The sequence below is a fragment of the Camarhynchus parvulus genome, chromosome 5 (assembly GCF_901933205.1).
Source record: "Camarhynchus parvulus chromosome 5, STF_HiC, whole genome shotgun sequence".
In the NCBI taxonomy this organism is placed as follows: Eukaryota; Metazoa; Chordata; class Aves; order Passeriformes; family Thraupidae; genus Camarhynchus; species Camarhynchus parvulus.
The window spans coordinates 47,988,097-48,008,053 of NC_044575.1; positions in this window are offsets into that span (position 1 = coordinate 47,988,097).

Here is a 19,957-nt window from a genome sequence, read left to right on the forward strand (position 1 = left end):
AAAAAATGAAAAAAAATTATTTGAATTGCCAAAAGAAACAGTTGAAAAAATATTTGCCATACAAGTACCTTGAAAGAATAAACCATTCCATCCCATTTATTAGCAAAACAATATTTGTAAATAATCTTTAGCATGGCAAAGACTATATGTTAATTATTATCAATAATAATTAAAATATAATTAATAATAATAATAATTATTATATAAAGGACTGAAAACTTAAAAAAATTTCATTCTGAAGGAATATGCAAGACAGCAAGTTCAGAACCTAAAGCTATAAATACACAAGGGAATAGTTATTTAACATGTGCTGTAATTTGGAGTATTTAAATCTAATATTAGAGCTGTGTCTTTTTTATGTCAAATCTGGAGTGCTTCAGCAATGGTAGATATAAATGGTCATTTCTGCATTTGCTGAAATAGATTGTGCTGTATATTATAAGAATGCTATGTAGATTTAATCCCTGGTAACTGAGTTCTTTCTCATTATATGAGTAGGACAAAGAAAAAATGTTTCCATTTCCTTACATTCAGTAAAGACAAACTATGTTTAAGTTTCTGTAATTACCTGCAAAGACTGGCAACATGTAATAAAGTTTGTCAAGAACGATGGTGTGCTTTGACTTAACTTTCCCAGTTAACAGGTTCAGTCCAGTCTATTTTTTTGTAATGGGGAGGAAAAAATCAATAATATAATATTGAATATTATATTATGCAATATAATTTTGTGTCATTTAAAGGAACCATGAATGTGGAATCAAGGGAAGGAAAGGGAAATCATAACTGTTCAAATAATTTTAGCCTGAGAACCAAATAGATTTGACTGCAGTGCCCAACCCCCCCAACTGTATTTGTGTACACTGGTTCAGAGTTTAAGATTCAGATAACACTCAGTATTCAAATTTGTCATGAGCCATATGTGCAGGTGAGAAATTGCAACGTTTTGAACTGTTTAAAATTCATGTTATTTGAAACTGTGCTTCAAAACCAGAACGGTCCTGCTAACATTCTAAACATCACTTGAGTCTTTAATAGTATTTCTAGGGATATTTTGAGTAGAGCTAATTTTAAGTACAGGTAGTTAGCTAGAGTTTAGACCCCTTATCAGCTAAACAACTTGTATCACGTTGACATCAAACTTGATTATGATATTTGTTTTTAGTAGGAAATCATGTGCATATCATTGCTTAATTTTATTTTGCTTATAATTAGGATGGCATACACAGCACTCAAAAAGAGAAGAAAGTGCAACATTTTAAGCGTGTGCTTCTGTAACAGTGCTTTGTATTGATGTATTAGTGTATAAAAAGAATTGAGTACAGGGTAGAAATGGACAGTACCAGTCTGCTGTTTTTATATGAGATATAAACCTAAGCCTATATTTCAGCACCCTGGGGTTTGCTTATTCCACTTTCTTGTATTCTTGATGGCCAATTCTGGAGGTAGCTGTGAACCAAGAAAGTTTTGTGCTGAGGTTAGGTCTCAATGGGAAGCAGGGCTGCTGGGGTCTAGACAATCCCCATCCTACCTATCTTCTGTGTATTATCTTCTTTTACCTCCCAGCTTGCTAAAAGTTTTACAAGCCTATTGTTTCCTAGCCAATGATGTACTTTGGAATAACCTTTAATTTAGCAGCCTGTCTTTATCAGCCCACAGTGCTTTTTGTTCTCCACAAAAGCAAACTAGTGTTCACTAACCCAAAAGCTGTGGCAATACTGAGGCGAGAAACCAAGAAAAACAAAACTGATTAGGACAAGATTTGCTTTCAGGGAACCTATTTCTGTCACAAGGGGATGGATAAATAAACTAATGTTTCAATAATTTATGCAGTGCACACAGGGAAAACATTGGAAATGTGAAACAAAAACGACATGTAAAGAACAGCTGAAGTTGATAACCACTTTAATCAGCTCAGGTGATAATTCTAAAATAAATGGAAATATGACTCCTGTTTTCAGCTCATGAATGGCAAAAGACTTTTGGTTATGTATCCCCCTCCCAGAAGTTCACTGCAGTCTTGTTCTTCTCACTGCAATGTGGGACCAGGTGAGGTGTGGCCATGACCTAGATATGAACTCCCTCCTTATCCCCAAGGGCCAGCATGAAGCCCCTTGCAAGGCTGTCAGCCTGAAGCTGGGGGAAACAGGCACCTGGCAGTCAGCCCTCAGCTCAAGATGCATTTTGGGAACACGGTTAGGTCAGTGCCTTACTTTCTCTGTGCCTCAGTTTACCTGCCAGTCAGTGAAGGGGTTTGTCTGCTCCCTTGGGGAATCATGAAGTATAAGGAACACAGAGATCATGCTCTGGCAGCTTTTAAACCATTGCTCTCCCTGCTGAGTGATAAGCACCTCTGCCTCCTTTCCTCTCCTTCAGCTCTGCACGTCCCTTTGACCACAACATTCGCCCTCAGATTCTTATGTCAGCTCAATATGAGAAGTTGCTATGGCATCAGCTTAGTGCTCACAGAGAAGGCAGAGAAAAGCAAGCAGGGCTGTCTGGGGCCCTGGAGGTGGTGGGGCCAGGGTGGGAAGGCAGCCAGGGGGTGGCTCAGGGTGACACTGGGGACGTGCACCTGCAGTCGTTCAGCCACTCTGTGCAGGGGTCGGGGTCTGACAGTCCCTCAATGCAAGCCCTGGGTGTTGGGCTCTTGCAGGATTTTTGTGGAGGCATGCTATTGTTTTGCAAGAATTCTTTGTGCTGGCTGCTGGCTTTTGTTGGCCTGCTGGAGGCAGGGGCAGGTCACTTGTGTCACAGCCCCGACCCAGCGTGGAGGTGGGCAAAGGAGGTGGCAGCCGTGGGAGACTGGGGGTCCCTTGTTGGCCCGGAAAGGTCGGGTCCCCAATGGCTGGGACAGGGAAGATGCTGGCATGGGAAGATGCTGGGACTGGGTGAGGCTGCTGAAGAAGTTGAAGCCTTTTTTTCTCTCTCCCTCTGCTTCTCTTTCCCCTCCATTTCTGCCTGCCCACCACCCCCAGCCCCCCCCCCCCAGCCCTTTGTCGACACTTGATCATTTACATCAAGTTGACATTCGCAGAGTTTACTCAGGGGTCTGTAATTGTATTCTTTCACCGGTTCTGCATTACCAACCATGAAAATGGAATCTTATCATCCTTGACCAATTTTTAATGTACAAAATGATTTGGCCGAGGTTCAAAGGGAGTCACAATTGAAATCAGGTGAATGATACATGTAGGGGTTTTTTTTCAGTTTCTCTGTGCCTTGATTTGATTTTTCTCTTAGGCATACAGGGAGATGTAGCTTATTTTTATAAGTGTGTGTGTGTGTGTGTGTACAAGCCATATAAATGCATGTATATACTCTGCACATATATTGAGGCACTATCCACCTATCTATATTTTGTGTACATATCACTCAAATTTACCTATTTGCAATGCAATGGATGACAATGAAGTTTGCTCTAATCCCTAAAAAGCAATCAAAGAATTGGAACAGGGTTAAAGCCTGCTGATAGTGCACTGCGATTAATAGGACATTATTAAATAGCCCCCCTCCTTCAGCTCCTCTTCCCTCCCCGCCTCCCCCACCATCTTGCCAGATGAAAAGAGGTCTGGGAGACAAAATAAATAAATAAATGAGGTTACATTTACATTATAAAGAATAGGGAAGAAAACAATAGGGAATCCTCCTCACTGAAAAGCATACCATTTCCAAAGGGACAGAGTCCTCAAAGTATGAGGGGGCGAAGGGGAGTTCCTGCTCTCAAATATCATTAAAATGTTTTTTATCTTTTGGCAGTTTCATATTGTGAATAATATGGACATTTATAACTCAGTCAAGCTGCTTCTTTCAAGAGTATAGTTCCTTAAGATCAAGGAATCTATCAACTTACATAGCTCCCTTAGCTATCTTATCTAAGTGCCTCACAAACAGGAATGTATTTATCCTTACAATCCCTGGGCAGAAGGAAAATGTTCTTGTCTCCATTTTATAGATTGAGAAGTATGACAAAGAGATTTGGGGCCTCAAAACTGGTTTTAGAGGGCCTGGCTTGAGGCACCCAGGACTTTCTACCTTTCCTCTTCCATTGAGGCTGCTCTCTGTTTTCCTGGCCATATGGTAGACACCTTATCTGTATTGCTGAATTAAATAAATGGTTTCTGAAACTATACTGAAGAAATACCAGGTTTGACATTCCTGAGTCACTGGCCATTTTTTAGGACAAGTGACTTCCTTGAGGTCACTTGAGAGAGCAGGTGGCTATCCTGGGAACTGAACCTGGCCTTTTCCAATCACAGGATGCTGTTTCCTAAGACTTTTGGTAAGAGAGGGAATCTGTACTTGAAATATTGAAAGAATCAAAAGGAGGGGTTTGTTGGTAAATGCTCAGGATGGGCAAATGATCTTGTAATTGCTTTACTCATAAAAAGTCTGTTGTGGGAATAGGAAAGATCTAGTGTGCTGTCACTGAGATGTGTTCACAGCTTCCACACAGGCAAGCTGTTAATGACAATAGAGCCAAACTGGTTCCAGGAGCTCTTAGGATTAATATTTGGCAATGGGACAATGACATAACTGGTAAGAAAGTATATCTTTGGTGCGGATTTGTAGTGCTGAAGTATCTGGTAAAGCATTCAGCATTCCAGGTTGCTGGTCTGGTGATGTCCAAGTCAAATGTCAGTTCTTGGAAAAAGATATAACCTGGAAGTGTGCTGTGTGCTGTGAAGTAAACCTCGTGGCTGAATTCTCATAAGATTAAGTGTGCTGGGTGCAATATCCATTTGTCTTAATTGCCAAGTTGAGTTAATTGGTGTTCTTAAATAGATTTGCAATTTTAATCATATTTGGATTCTAGAGAAACTCTCCCTGAAATATTTGACCACCATTAAAAAAAAAAAAGGTTCCTTTAAGCAATCATCAATTTCTATAATTTTTGGTTGAACTCCAGAACTGGGAAGATTTCTGAAGTCACTGTTCTCATGCCCTTTTATTTTTTTTGCTGTGGAATAAGAAGTGTAAAACCTGTGCTTCTAAAGGTAGCTTTGATTTAAACTGTGATCTTCTGATTAAAATGTTGTGGGAAAAATTAAAAATTTCCCTGTAAACTGTGTGTCTGTTAATGGTGATTTTAATGGCAAAATATAGGTACCTCTAAAACACTCACTCATTGAAATGCTTCTTATTCATTGCATATTCTATTTCTCTTCTCACTTCTGTAGCTGTGAGTTTATATTAAAGACTAGAGATTAGCCTGACCAGAACAAAATTATTGTTCATCTCCCAGATGTATTCAGATAGTGTTTTGATGTTTTATGGTGAACAGTGTTACTAAAAAGGATTTGCATACTCCCTTTGGAGTTGTTCTGGCAGGGTGGTTTTCCAGTCTGGAGTCAACACATTGCACACACAACTTGGAAAATGCAGTTATTTCTGTACTTCAGAAGTATCCAGTGACAGATCTAAAAATGTGATGATGGTTAAGCACTGGCTCAAAGATGACAAAAATCAAAGGAAGCTCTTCTATGCAAAGCTTTGTTTCCATAGTCTGTGTTCTTGGAAAAGTGCATGTTAGCGACAGAAGTAGTGGGCTAAGCTACTCCTCTCATATATAAACCTTGTAATGAGAGAAATCAACAGAGCTGCAATTGTAAATAAGAGTTTCCTTGATGCAAGGAGAAAGGCAATGTTTTCTAAGGGATGGGAAAGAAAATAACAAGTTATTCCTCCTTGGCATTCTGGACAATGCTTGACATGATTGGTGATTGTCCTGAGAAACATGTTTAGGATCAGCTCTCTATTTTCAAAGGAAAGCTTTGGATCTTGTTTATTTGTGGGGGGTGATTAGGATATAGAAACATGATAGTGTGGCTATTTTAATGTAATTTTCATGAAACTAAAATAATGTAATTTCTGCCCAGCAAAAAGAGTACAAGAAAACAAAGATATTTACACTAAGATACCGGGAAGGTGAGAAGTGTTCATTTTCTGTAATCCTTAGCCTGGCACTATGTGTGCTATATGACCTCACAATGTCCCTGTGTGCTGAAGTTTTGTTGAGCATGTAACAGACAAGAGACAAACTTTACACATTGGCAACCTGGCTGTGACTGACTTCAACAAAATCATTGCCAGTAACCTGGGAAACGGAAAAGACAGTGCTGCTGGTGGCTGTCAGGATGATAATGGCTCTGATTCTGGCAAAGCTGAGGTGGGTTCCAGATTGTTGAGGTATTTGTACAAATATTTAGTTAATAGGCTCTTGAATTCTAATATTTAATTATCTAAGTATGGTTAAAGACTTTAGCTTTCTTTTATCTTTGTTGTGGTACAAATTCTTGAAATGAAATTAAAAAATATTAACACTGATTTCACTGCTTTGGGTATGATTTCAATATGATAACTTCTTCATTTAGCTTTACTGTAAAAATGATTATGTATATAGCATATCATAACTCAAGATGGTCTTCTGCTTTTGGTCACAACGATATAGAGGATAGTAATATATAGCCTTTGCTAAATAAGAATGAGATGAAAATTTATAACAGGCTATAAGTATCATAATGAATACAATAAAGTCTGCTTTTAGCTGTTGATTTTTATTATTGTAGGATCACTTGTATCACAGGAGCATTCCTGACATTTGCCAGAGTTAGAAAGATTTATCCTTGGGCTAAAAGGAAATGCCACAGGCAGAAAGTGTGATAAATTGTAAGAGTTTTTCACAGTAGATTATTTAGAATTAATACTAAAAGAAGGGCAACAGAACAGAACCACTATAGCCTCCAACAAATCAGTTCTGGAACCAAAACATCATGACTACTTACTTAACTACTTTTATTTTAGTTTGGAGCAGCTGTGAATGAAAAAGAAAAGCTTGTTAATGAAATCCCAAAAAAAAAAAAAGGTAGAATTGCAGGTAATTAAATCACCTCCTTTGGGATACTATAATTTCACAAGAGATATGTTAATCTTTGGAGAAAAGGAAACTTGAGAGTTATCCAGAAAGAAGTAATAAAACTCAAAGTAAAAGCTGGTGCAAACATTCTGATGCAGCTGATGGAAAACAGACAATTTCACAATAATTATTCTACATGTAAACTTAAATCTTTTGAATGTCATTCAGCAATTCAGCATGCTGGGGTACCTAGAAAGCCAAAAATGATTAAAAATTGAGTTTTGTTCTCACAAAAGATATATATGCATAAGAATAACAAAACATAAAAGCATTGGGGAAATAAAACTTTCAAAAATGTTTTCTTTGCAAAAGGTAGAGTCTTTGATTTTTATATTTTCAATTATTTCATCATTAAACTGCATCTGCTGAGAATCTTACAAGAATTCCAGTTTGGATGTGGGATGCCTCAGTCAACTCCCTATATTGGGTTCACAGCTGAGTTTCAGTTTCTGTAATGCAACTGCTTAGGGCTGTGCATACTTGCTGTAGGGTGTTTGTGGAAGGGTAAAAAAAAGGTGGTTCTAGCCCTGTTTCAGCTTCTTGCCCAAATCAGAGTTGGTGCATGGATTGACTACAAAGGTCCAAAGGCAAAGCAGCCCAGCAAAAAGGTAGGGAGTTAAACCTTGCTTTTCTATTTCTACAATGGAAAAATACCTACCCGTTTGGGAAAAGACATATCAATTTTCAAAGAACATTTTGGGTATTCAAAAATTGCAGACCAAATGTGGGCAATGTCAGGAAACATGAGTTGCAGTCAGAAATCCTGCTATTCTTATCCATGGTCAGGTATAAAGTGTGTGTCTTGTCCACTTGTCTTTTTAAGGTTGTTCTGGTTGTGTGCAGAAGCAGCCAGGACCTTAGGGAGGTTGTCCTTTTCATGCAGGCAGAACAGGTTTGGGCTGCATTCCTAAGGCAGCTGTATTTTATGCAGTGGAGTAAGCAATTTCTTGCTGAGTTGAATCACACATATCTTACTTGCTACTGTCCATGAATAACTTTGGGAAAGATGTTGTATGTGTATCCACTTCCTACTTCCTTTTTCCTTTCATTCTTTTTGCATTGAGACTGTTTAGTGCTATCATATATAGAATTCTCTTTGCCTAGGTTCACATAACATATCTATTATTGGAATTTCATAGTATTTAGACAAATCTCTATTTGGGCAAATATTAGAATAATTTATAGTTTAAAATTTGGGTTTTGGAAGTATTAATAAATAAAATGAGAAGCAGTTGAATATCTGTGAAATGGGAAGCAATTTTCTGGGACATGAGAGAGTTGTATCAGAGAAAGGCTGTGGGCTGAGTCCCAAAACTCTTTACATTAAAAAAGTCAGATTATACACCTTGTAAATATGTTCTTGGATTTTGGCTTCCTATTGTCTCTCAAAGCCTTTTATCAAATAGGCACATTTCTTAAATTAAATGACTTGTTTAAGGAGCACTGAAGACCTGTCCCATTTCATCTGACACCTAAGCTGAGTTATTTTATGGCCCTTGTCTGGTCTAAAATTTTGCAGGCTTTAGTTGCCTCTGTGCAAATCCTCTGCCACCAGAAATCAATGCAGAAGACACCGGATTTTTACCTCTGTGAAGCAGAAATGACAGTAGCTATGCACAGTGAGTAGTGTCCCTTACTGGCTTTTCTGTCTGAAACACCCCAAGAGGCCACAGTTACGTGGAAGGGAAACACCTCTCTCTTTCCAGCCTCCAGTCAGGCAAGGGTCTGCATGCCAAGAGTATAATCTTTTGCTGCTTTTTTTATTTTACTCATTATGTGAGACACTGTCAAGTCAATCTAATATCAAACCAGAGGTTTTGTAAATCAATGATGTATAAAGCCTGGCAGCAATAGAAAAACATCCATGACATTAAAAAAGTCTGGAGGAATCTTAATTTTAAAGACACAGCATTGCTCTGCATTGTTTGTTACTCAGACATCACTGTATATTCATGTGTGAAAAAGAGGCAGGGAACCTGATTAGAAGGAGGCACAATCAATAAAAATGAGATTGATCTGTCCTTCCTTCAGTCTTTGAGTTATATACAAAAATTAAATAGAATGGGGAGATGTGACTTTTTTTTGATAATCTTATGCCTTTTGAATAAAACAGAAATGTTTCTTTTTTTAATATAAAAATGAGATTACTAGTCTTTACGTTGTTATTACTTTATATTTTCTACTCCTAGCACATTTGCAAAATTCAGAACAATTTTTGACCTTCAATTCTTTAGATTGTTGAAGGCAATATTTGGACAGGGAGGGAACTGATTAGAATTTCTATCTGAGGCTCATCAAGAAGGTTTGGAGGTCTTCCAGATGTGTTTGCTGCTTGATCTTCATAATGTTGCTGTTAAGTTAATCCTGAAACAACTTGCAAGTCAAAGAAGTAGCATCCAATAAATCAAGGTATGTGATGCTGGGACCAAACTTCATGGCTGCACATGATAAATACCTAGTTGAAATAACAACTCTGTTAAGTATTCATACTTGACTCTAGTGAGAACCTTAATGTACTGTCAAGGTGCTTGAAAGGAATTGGAGTTCGGCTCTCATAGACAGAGTTAATTGCACCCTTGGTTTAAAAAACAAAGACTTTTATGAACCCTTTCCCCTGACAGCTTCTTTCTAGTTATCAAACTCTTCCATTCTTCTTTTATCATCTTCTTCCTTCCATACCATTTTCCCAATCAAGTCATGTTTCTTTTCCTCCTATCCACTTTTTATCTGATCTGTATTGCCGCCTTGAAGCTGCTCACTCTGCCTCTTTACATAGGCCCAGGAACAAGTTGGATTAAAAGTTTGTCTGCTTTTAATCCCTTCAGGTGTCTTAAAATAGTTGAAAACACAATGTTAAAATGGAAGGGTGGCCAACCAGAAGAGCTTCCATTTAGTCAAAGCATATGGAGGAACAAACTTGGTTAAATGTAATGGTGATAGATTCTACTAGAGGCTAAAATACTTCTAATAATTTTGCTTTGTGTTGTTCCCTCTGCTCTTGTCTCTATAAAATGCCTCAGTGTTTATCCAGAAAATGCAGACCTCTGAGGACAGTTCTTTGTTTGGAGTTTTAACACTCTTAAATAAACTCTTCCTATTAGTAGATCCCAGTGACATCAGACTGCTGTACCATGTTTAATTGAAAGTGGCAAGCAAACACTATACAACTGCTTCTAAAATGCCTAGGAGCTATTTGAAAGCTTTAGCATGTTAGAGGGAGAAATGGCCTGGTTCTATCTCCCTTTTTGAGGGAGAGGAGTAGGTGTTGAAAGGGAGAGAAAATTAACCTTCCTGTGCTCCAGAACTGCTTTGTCTATGTGTCCTTAGCCTTTGGTATACTACTAATGTTTGGAATGATTGAATTTCTGTGGCTGCCCCTTCTGTAATGTGATTATCAAAACAACCAGCTAATTGCTAACTGACAGTGTGTATGGTCAGGTCCTATTTATTTTTAATTGGTTTTAAGAGGGTTTGGCTGTGCTAGTGCACTTGTTTGTGCTATAAAATAATGTACTATGTGTGAGAGAGACCAAGAGCCCAAGAAAATTGTCTTAGACACTTAAACAAATTTAGGAAAGGGCACTCCCTATTCTCTGTACTGAGAACTAAATGGCAGCCTGGTGCCAGCAGTAAGGAGTGACATTTATAGCATCTAACAGTTAGAAAACCTTCAGATAAGCTGCCCTTGCATTTCCTGGTAGGAGTCCTCCTGGCAAGGAAGATCACCTCTAGTAAGTTAAGAAACTATTTTTTTTCAGTCTTTAATATAAAGGAAGCATGAATTCTGTCACTTTTAAATAGTTTTAAATTATACTTAAACACTTTATTTAGAATATTGTTGGAGAATGCGTATAATAAATCAGTGCTTTTTTTTTTCACCAAGAAAAAACCTGCTGACTAGAATCATAGCCTACTCAAATTCATTGATCTTTTTTTACATCACATCTACTACTTTCAGGGTTTACCCTACAGTTGATTAAATCTATTAGACAGCTACTCTTACTTAGCTGCCTAAGTATTGTGGTTTTAGAATTTTGTGATGAGTCTGTAATTAATCCTGTGGTGCAGCTTTGGAAATTTTCCATGCATTATTCCAAATGGCAAAAGGTAGCAAGTTTACTGTGTGTGACCATGGCTATTTAAGCACTTAGCCTCTTGATACTGCAGGACTTATAATGTCATTTCATACAGAAATGATGGTGCTAAATATTCCTTTAGCCTTACTGATATCAAATGAAATGCCTTTTTTTCTGCAAGATAATTAGTTGATACCCCCAGTGAAGTTCTAATTTGTTTTGCAAGAGAAGCAATTGGACAATTGGACATTGTTCTCACCCAATACTGAGCACAAGTGGGTTTTTTTGTTCCTGCAGCACATACCTCTTCTCAATGTAAGGTTATTCATATTGTAGAGCAGCCTTTAATTTCTATTTAATGTGTGGTTTTCTGTGGCCTGTGTGTGCAAAGCACAGAGGTGAAACCACAACTACTACACCACAAACCGTTCTGGAACTGCAGTGTATGACCTCAGAGGTCAGTAAGTAGAGGATAATAGAAATGGAAAGTGGAAGATGGAGAGAGTCACTCATAAAGACAAAAGAGGAAAATAAATATCTAGAAGGATCTGGAGACTGTAGGCAATGAGACAAGAGAATAGCTGGCATACTCCAAAGGGATTATATTGGGAGGCCAGCTTCTGGTAGTGGTGGGGCTACTGGCATCTGTGGGAAGCTGTGAGCTTCTTCCCCCTTGTCTAGGGCAGCCAATGCCAGCTGGACCTGCCGCTGGCTGAGCCCATCAGTTGATGTTGGTGATACCTCTCAGATAACATATTTAAGAAGAGAAAGAAGTTTTGGCACAGGTACAACTTCAGCTGGAGAGAGGAGTGAGAACGTGTGAGAGGAACAGCTTTGCAGACACTCAGGTCAGTGCAGAAAAAGAGGGAAGAGGTGCTCTGGACATGGTGATGACCATGGTGAGGCAGATTTGCCCCTGCAGCCCCTGGAGGACCACAGGGGAGCAGAGATACACCAGCAACCCTTGAAGGAGCCCACAATGGAGCAGGTGGGTGCCCAAAGGAGGCTGTGACCCTGTAGTGAGCCTGTGCTGGATCAGGGTCCCTGTCCCAGTCTTGACCAAGGAAACCTCTGTCCAGCTGAGGAGGGCAGTGAGAGACTGGCTTTGCTGGGCACCTGGCATCCAGCCAGGGTCAACACACCACAGAGGGATTATCTGGAATGGTTGTAGTCTAGCAGAGTTGTATCTACTGAAAAACATATTCTATTGTTGAACTCTATTGTGTCTATAACTCTTCATTCAGGTGAACTATCCCCCTGGCTGCAGATGGACAACTTTTTTGAAAAGATTTCTTGACATAGTTTTCTATGTCGGCCTCTTAGACTGCAAAATTCTCTGGCAAGAAAAGAAAATGAGGTTCCAGTAGGGAAAATATTTAGTAATATTTTGGATAAAATGTTTAGTAATGTTTGGATGAAACTCTGAGTAATTTACTCTGCAGGATGGTCTTTCTGCGGAAGGCAGAAGTCTTTCATGGGTCCCTTTCTTAAACAGTAGGTCTGAGGTCAGGACTAAAGTGAAAGAATTGAAATTGTTCTAATACTGTAAAACCTCAGCCATGCTCTGACTTGGTATTGTGGCAAGACATGATTGTACCTTTTCTGCCCCCTGCACTATGGCTTCAATTGCCAAGGAAATGTGAACCACAGGGGAAAAGCGTGCTCCAGCCAAGGTCTGGATCTGGGTGCAAGGGGCAGCAAGGGCCTGGCATGGGGCACAGTTCACATAGTCCATAATACTATCAAAAAGGAACAGAAATAGAGACATGCCTGATTCTTCTAATTAAATTGCCGTGTGTTAGATATTTATATTTCCATGAATAGTTTACTGACAGTGCAGTATTCTGACCGTGTGAAATAGGGAGTGACAATTCTTAACAATAAAAATCTTTTGAAGACTTTAAGGCTGCATTTATTGAGGTTATTTTTTTCTTCTTTTTCCCCCCTCTTTTCCCACCCCAATCTCGCACTCCCCCTTAGGGGGCAAGAATCAAAACTTTTACTTTTCCCAGATTCTCTTTGGAATAAATTCTTTAAAAAGGTAAGTTTTGTGAAAAGTAAAGTACAAAGACTACCCAGGTAACGGAGTTTTGGTTTATTTGGGGTTTTTATAGATCAAATTTGAATGGGACACATAGTGTGTCTCATTCTGATTCTCTCAGTCACCTTGTCCACATCATTAAACTGTCCAAAGATTTGCTTTTATGTACTATTGAAAAGCCATGGGCTTAAATACAGTTGCAGTTTTGTTTTGGGACTGGAAAGCATTAATGGAGCTATATTCAGAAACCTCTCTCTCTCTCTCTCTTCCTTTAGCCAGTGCAATCATTGTCTCAGAGACCTGTGTCTGGGATTAATATTTTATGCATTAAATGTTTCATGTACAGTAGTGACATAATAAGAAGAGGCATTGTATTAGTTTGTGCATGAAGAAGAATTGATTACAGAAACAGGAAGTGTGTAAGGACTTACCCTAAGATGCCATTTTTATTAACACCTAAGTTCATAATTTTAAGGCAAACATGGTTCATGCTTTTTAGTTTTTACTTTAAATTTGCCAGGCCCTGTCTAAAGAGGTAGCACCCCATTTATTTGTGTTCTTCATGCATATCTTGCACAGAAAATAGCCCATGTGGAAAGACAGCAAACAGATAGCTGCAGCTGTTGCCACTTATGCTCCACAGCACAATTTTAGAAATTAATGGTTTCTAATCCCAAAAATAATATAGATACAAAATGGTGTTACATTCCAAACTGCTAGGCTCAAGTCTCTTGCTCTTATTTCATAAATATGTTTATAAGAGTCCAGATTAATCTCTCAACTGCAAGAAAATCTTTAGAAATCAGTTGGGTTTTAAAGCTAAAGTTATTGACCTTTGGCAAATCATTGGTAGCCAGGAAAATACGCTGAGGTATCTCTTTGTTGAAATATTTAAGACAATTGTAAGGCATCAGAGCTATTGTTGGATAAAGCTCCTTCTGGTCTTGCCATCTACTTCACTGGCTGAAGATAAATGCAAATGCTTTTGGCACTTTTGGGCTATTGTTAAAGTGCAGGAGTAAAACATGCTTGTCTGACAATTGCAGGTTATTAAAGACTATTATATTGGTAATCCCTGGGAAATAGAGGTAAATCTCTCCTCAGTAGCAACAACAGAATAACTTTTGTCTAAGATTTTGATTATTATTATTACTTTGTGGTTTAGTAAAACAATCTGCAAATTGTTCCTGACCTCAGATTTTCAAAAATCATGAGTCAAATCTCTTTACCCCCAAGATATGAAGCAAAATATTGTCCTACACGTTCTCAAAGGCTGTATTTTCAAACTCTTTTTTCCAGCTGGAGAGCTTGTGCTTTCTGAAAAATAATAGTCACCTTATTAGCATGAGCTGTAGTATAAAGTACCTAAAAATATCAATATAATGGCAGAATCATGAGAATAGGATATTTACTACATAAATATTTTATTTTAATAGACCCTAAAATTAATCTCAAATGGATGAAGTCCTTGAAAACAAATGTATAAGTTATGGGAGGAAAAAAGCAATAAATGACAACTTTTTTCAAAACTTCTGATCTCCCTCACTTCCAGATGAAAATGAAGAGACATGCTGGTGCATGGTGTTTTTGAAAATCAGACTGCTCTTCATATCTCACCTTATTACCAAAGCAGGCTGACAGTGACGATGTATTGACAAATAAGATGCCTTCTATTCCATCCTTCTCTGCATGCTACATTAGTTTTACTCTCATCAGTAAATGTGTTATTAAAATAAGTGATATCCAAGATGACAGAGAAACAGCTACTGTAGGGAGCTGATGTTGCCAGGGTCATACCAGTCCACTTGTTATTGAAGACATAGATCCATCTTCCCAGTTTTACCTCTTAAGAGTCTTTTTTGTTGTTGTTGTTGTTAACCTTTAAAAATAAATAGGTTACCTATTCTATGTGCAGAAAGTTTGGCTAAGCTTTTATTACCTCAGCTGTCTTTTCTCTCTCGCTACAGCTGCTGGCCTTTGGCAGTATAAGTAATGTGCAGCCCTTTTCCCCCTCCAACCCCTTAGTTCTCAGCAGTACCCAACATCTTGCTCTGTACCATTCTGGGCACTGGGAAGGAGAGAATAAAGGTGTGTGAGAGAGCATCCTGGAGCTTGAGATGTAGTGCTGCAGTAAGGGATATTGCTCTGCAGGCAGCAAGGCACACAGAACTTGTCTCATCATTTAATACGGGATTTGGAAGAGGCTTGGGCTTCTGCTGCTTGTGATCCTCCTTGGATCATGTGAGGGAGTTACATGGAGCACATGGAGCAGTCAGAGCAATGGGCTTCAAACTTGCTTGAATTTTCAGACAAAAGACAAAAAATTGACAGGAACATGAGGGAAACATTGCATGCTCCATTCACTTTGAATCCTGACATGATTATTCAGTTTTTTGTAGCAAGTTAGGGGATTGTTGTCTCCCAACTCAGGCTATGCAACTTGTGGAGTTTAAACATGTCCCATGTAATCTGGACATAGCAGCATGGAGGGCTGAGTGGACTGATGCAAACTGTCTTGAGGTCTGTCAGTGTGCTCCTGCAATCTGTGATGCATTTCAAAATTGGGAAGTGCTTGAAGTCCATGCATATTTTTTTAGTTTTAGGGAGTTTTTCATAAATCACTTTGTGACCAAGGACAGATGTAAATGGTAAGTATTTGTGAAAGAGAAAGATAGATAAACGAAGCAGTAAAGTCAGGTTTTTGTTCTGACTGTCTAGGACAAATTTAGTATAATCTTAAGAAGCTTGGCCAGTTTGCCAGGGAAAACACAAGGCTGCATATTTTAAGATTTTTGAACACACCAAGCTGGAAAAGTAAAAAAAAATATGTAGCAAACATCATAATGGTCCTAAGAAAAGGTGATGAAAGCAAAATGAATTGTATCTACAATACAGAGCTGAAGTGCAAGAAAGAAAACCAGAAGGCTGGGAAGTATAGTGACAAGATGGGGAGTGTGTGAAACAACAGGAGAATGGAGAACTGAATTGCAGAGTACAAAAAATAAAATCAATCCATGACTACGATGAAGTTCCTGGAAAAGAAATAATAGATGAGTATCAGGTTATGATCAGATGAAAGGATGTGAATGATGTATGGATGAGGAGAACAGGAAGTTGTAGAAGAACACAGAATTTGCCTCAGAGAAGAGTGGAGAAAAGCCCAAACACTGGCTGGAATGCAGGCATGAAATGGTCCCACTGCATTCACTTGACATAGCGACAGAAGGTTTTTACAGATCGTCATCTTGTCTCTCACTTACTGCAGCTCTAGTGTTCAGCTCTGGGAGTGACTTGGGAAATTTGTCCTAGTGATGCTCTTGTCAGTGTTGCCTCCTCGTTGCAGAGCTTCTATTTGCCTGGTATTTATTTGTTCATCTTTCAGCATGATGAAAATGAATTGCATGAAGGTGTGACTCGTCAAAGCTAATGCAGATTCTTAGGAGGCACATCTCAGCACATCATCAGAGCAAGGCTCAGCTCTGATTTCTGCTGCTGTCCTTGGCTTTGTCCACCATGTGTTTTCCAGTTTGGATTGTTTTGTGAGCAAGACAGTTGCTTTACGACCTAATAACATGGACATACCTTGACAGGGAGCTGTCAGGGCTTTTTAATTATTATTAAAACCTCACCTCAAGGAATATTTTAAACCATACCATATTATAATCAACATGCATTTAATGTTTGTGCACTAATTTGTGCTCTTGCATCAGTTCACCTGAAAATACTTTTTTTAACCTGTGTTTCACTCTGGAGGTCACTTTATCAACCCAGATTTTACCCTACCTTTTCACAGGTTCTTGTAAGTGTGCAATAGCTTTTGGTAACTCTCAGAAATGTGTTATGTCATTCTCCCACAGAATAACCATCAGGTGGAGAGAGGAGGATGGTTACTGTGATAATTCCAAGTTCTTAAAGAATTTTAAGTCTAGGAGGGACTGTTGTGACAACTTAGTCTAGCATCCTACTGGTTATACATAGCATGAGTTGCAAAGCTTCATTGGATGATTCCTGAGTCAAAGATATCCTTCAGCAAAACTGTCTGGTTATACTTGTTTTGAGGCTTATCATGATGCTTGTCATAAGGCAGGATGCTTCAATATTTAATGGCTTTCAAAATCTGTGTCTTATTCTACATTTATCAGTATTTATCAGTGTAGATACATATTCTGCCTGGCATCTGATGCCATTTTTTGTTTACTGATTTAGGCTACTTTTACAGCCAGAAGAAGTCTTTTTCCTTTATGCATACATATAATTTGACTGAAGCCCTCTATTATCCTTCTCCTTGCTAAATTCAGTAGTCATATCTTTCAGCTCTGGCAGTAACACAGGATTCTTTTTTCCAGTCTTTTAAGCTACCAAGATTTTACATTATGGCCACCAAGAGCACAGGGAGAGGTCCTAAACCTCGAGGGATTGTTAATCTCCCTACAACAACTTTTTAATGCCCAGAATTATATTCTCTGCATGTGATGCTAAATAATAGCCTAAGGAATTTGGGCAGGGAAACCTACTCTCAATCACATTGGAAGGGGGCAAGTCGCAAGAAAGAAGAGGAAAAAGAGGCCCTTGAAGTATGTCACTGAGTTCCTTATAGTTCATCTGACAGAGTTGGAGTCTGTTGATCTAAACCTCACCTTTTTCCGTAGTGCGGAGGATGACAGATGTTCAGAGGGACTTAACATGATTAGCTTTTTTGCTCTGGGAGGCAGAAGATGTTGTGATTTACTTATATTGCTGATTCAGTGGGCTTTGTTCAGAAGTTTGTAGCAAATGCTGCAGTTGCTTTTCTGAACTAATGCCTGAATTTTATGTGCCTTTTCCCAACATCCCCTCCCCACAGAAGCAGTGGTTTATTTTGGCTGAGTCTGAAGGTTTCACACCTCTGCTCCAAGGCTATGCCTCCAGATCATATTGCTGCCGTTGGGATTGCTTTTTTCACTGTCATTCATCTGTACTTCAGACAGCCATCTAGGACTGGCCCTGTACTTAAAAAAGCTCTGACTTCTTGTTATTTTCTATAATGATGCACAAGGCAGAGAACTTTATGGGGGCAGTAGAAATATAAATATCTTACCAATATGGGGCAGTTAGGTCTTTTGGTTCCATAGTAATTGTCTGAGGAGCAACTTGAATTTCAAGTAGGTTTTGTATTTCATTGTGAATATTTCACATTCTTCTAAGAGACAGCCAGAATCCATAAAGGTCATGTACTGTTGCTGATTCTGTGTCATTTGTCACAAAACAGCCAGCTGCTAAGATCCCCCTATGACCAACATTACCTGGCAGCTCAGATAGTTTTGGGAGAGCCATGTAAAAAGCAAAGGAGGATCAAGACATAGATGACACTGATGCTGGCAGAGTGTCAAAGGCCTGTTCAGAGACACTGCTGTTGTCTCTGTTCTCCACAACACCAGACTGCAGCTCATATAAAGCTAACCATTGCATGATAGGAAAACTCTTGGGCTACAGATCTGCAGCCTGGGTATCCCTACTCCATCAGCTTCCCTACTCCATCAACCCCAACTATCTATTTAGCTAAAACCTCTTCTTTCCTTTGTCGCCTGTGTAAATTTACTTTTTTCCTCTGCTGGAAATGCTTTTAAGTCTGAAGCAGTAGAAAGAAAAAAATTATCATCATACTCAACAACTTACAAACAAATGAAAACACTCAAGAAATGATGGAAAAATAAAATAAATTGAAATAAATCCAGTAAACTCTTCTTCAGTAGAATATACTGCCAAAGATGCTCTCGACACTGTAATTCCTGTATATGTTACAATAAGAAGATGCTCTTTACCTTGGAGGCAACATAAATTCAGTGTGTTAATACGCAGGCTGCCAAGGCTAACACTGCTTTTATTTAAATATTGTCCTGAGCACAACATACAGCCACTCTACCTTAATGGCATGTAAATCATTGCTGTGCCATAGCTGCCTCAACCTATTTCTTACATTTCTTTTCTAACATTGTCAAACTTTTGTTTCATTTCTCCTCTTCTCTTGAATAAGTGCTGTTTCCACTACACAGCTCCAAGCTACCTCTTTATTGCCAGTTCCAGACCTATGGTACCTGGAGTTAATCACCCTTCAGCTACATATTGTTAACTGTGATGTGCCTGCTACCTATAAAGAAAAAAAGGCTCCTTTTTTATACTAGAAAATAAGATATATTCTACAGAATTGCTGGGGTGGGGGGAAGCCTTTGTTGAAAGAATGGGACTACAGCTATTTTTATTAGTATTATAAAGAAATCCGTGCTCCATTGAGAGCACATGCTGCAATGTTAAATTGCGGGCAATGAAACATTTCCTGTGCTATCAAGACATTATTTGCAGCTTGTTTAATGAACTCAATTTCATTTTTATCTCTACTTTGTATTTAGATAAAGAAACAAATAAAGGAACAAAAAATAGATTTCTCTGGCAACATTTTTGGAAAGGGGAAAACTGATATGGCAGTCTCGACCACAGATATCTTGGTCACATTGTCAGGATGGACAGCACAGTCTGTCATTCATTGCCCATGGCAGTGAATTGGGACGCGAGCTGTTGATATGACACTAAACAGAGAATTGCATTTTTCTACACTGTATGGAAAACATAGATGTATTCTTGTTCTCTGTGCCTCTGAACAGGAGAACAATGCTGATAGGAGCCCACCACTTTAAATTGTTGCTGGCTATTCAAAGCATTGACAATAGAAGGCAGTTGTGAACTGAAAAAAAAAAAAAGAAAAAAATCCTACTGGAAATGACAGGAAACCAATTGCCATGCAGTGAAGAGAAAGCAGGCTAGTTTTATTCAAACGATGGTTGAATTCCTAAGGAGCTGTCAAGTTTGCTCTGGAGTTTGGAGTGTTTGTGGGGTGTCCTATTCTCTTTCCCCCCGAGTTTGTTTTCAGTTCTTTGGATACCAGAGCAATAA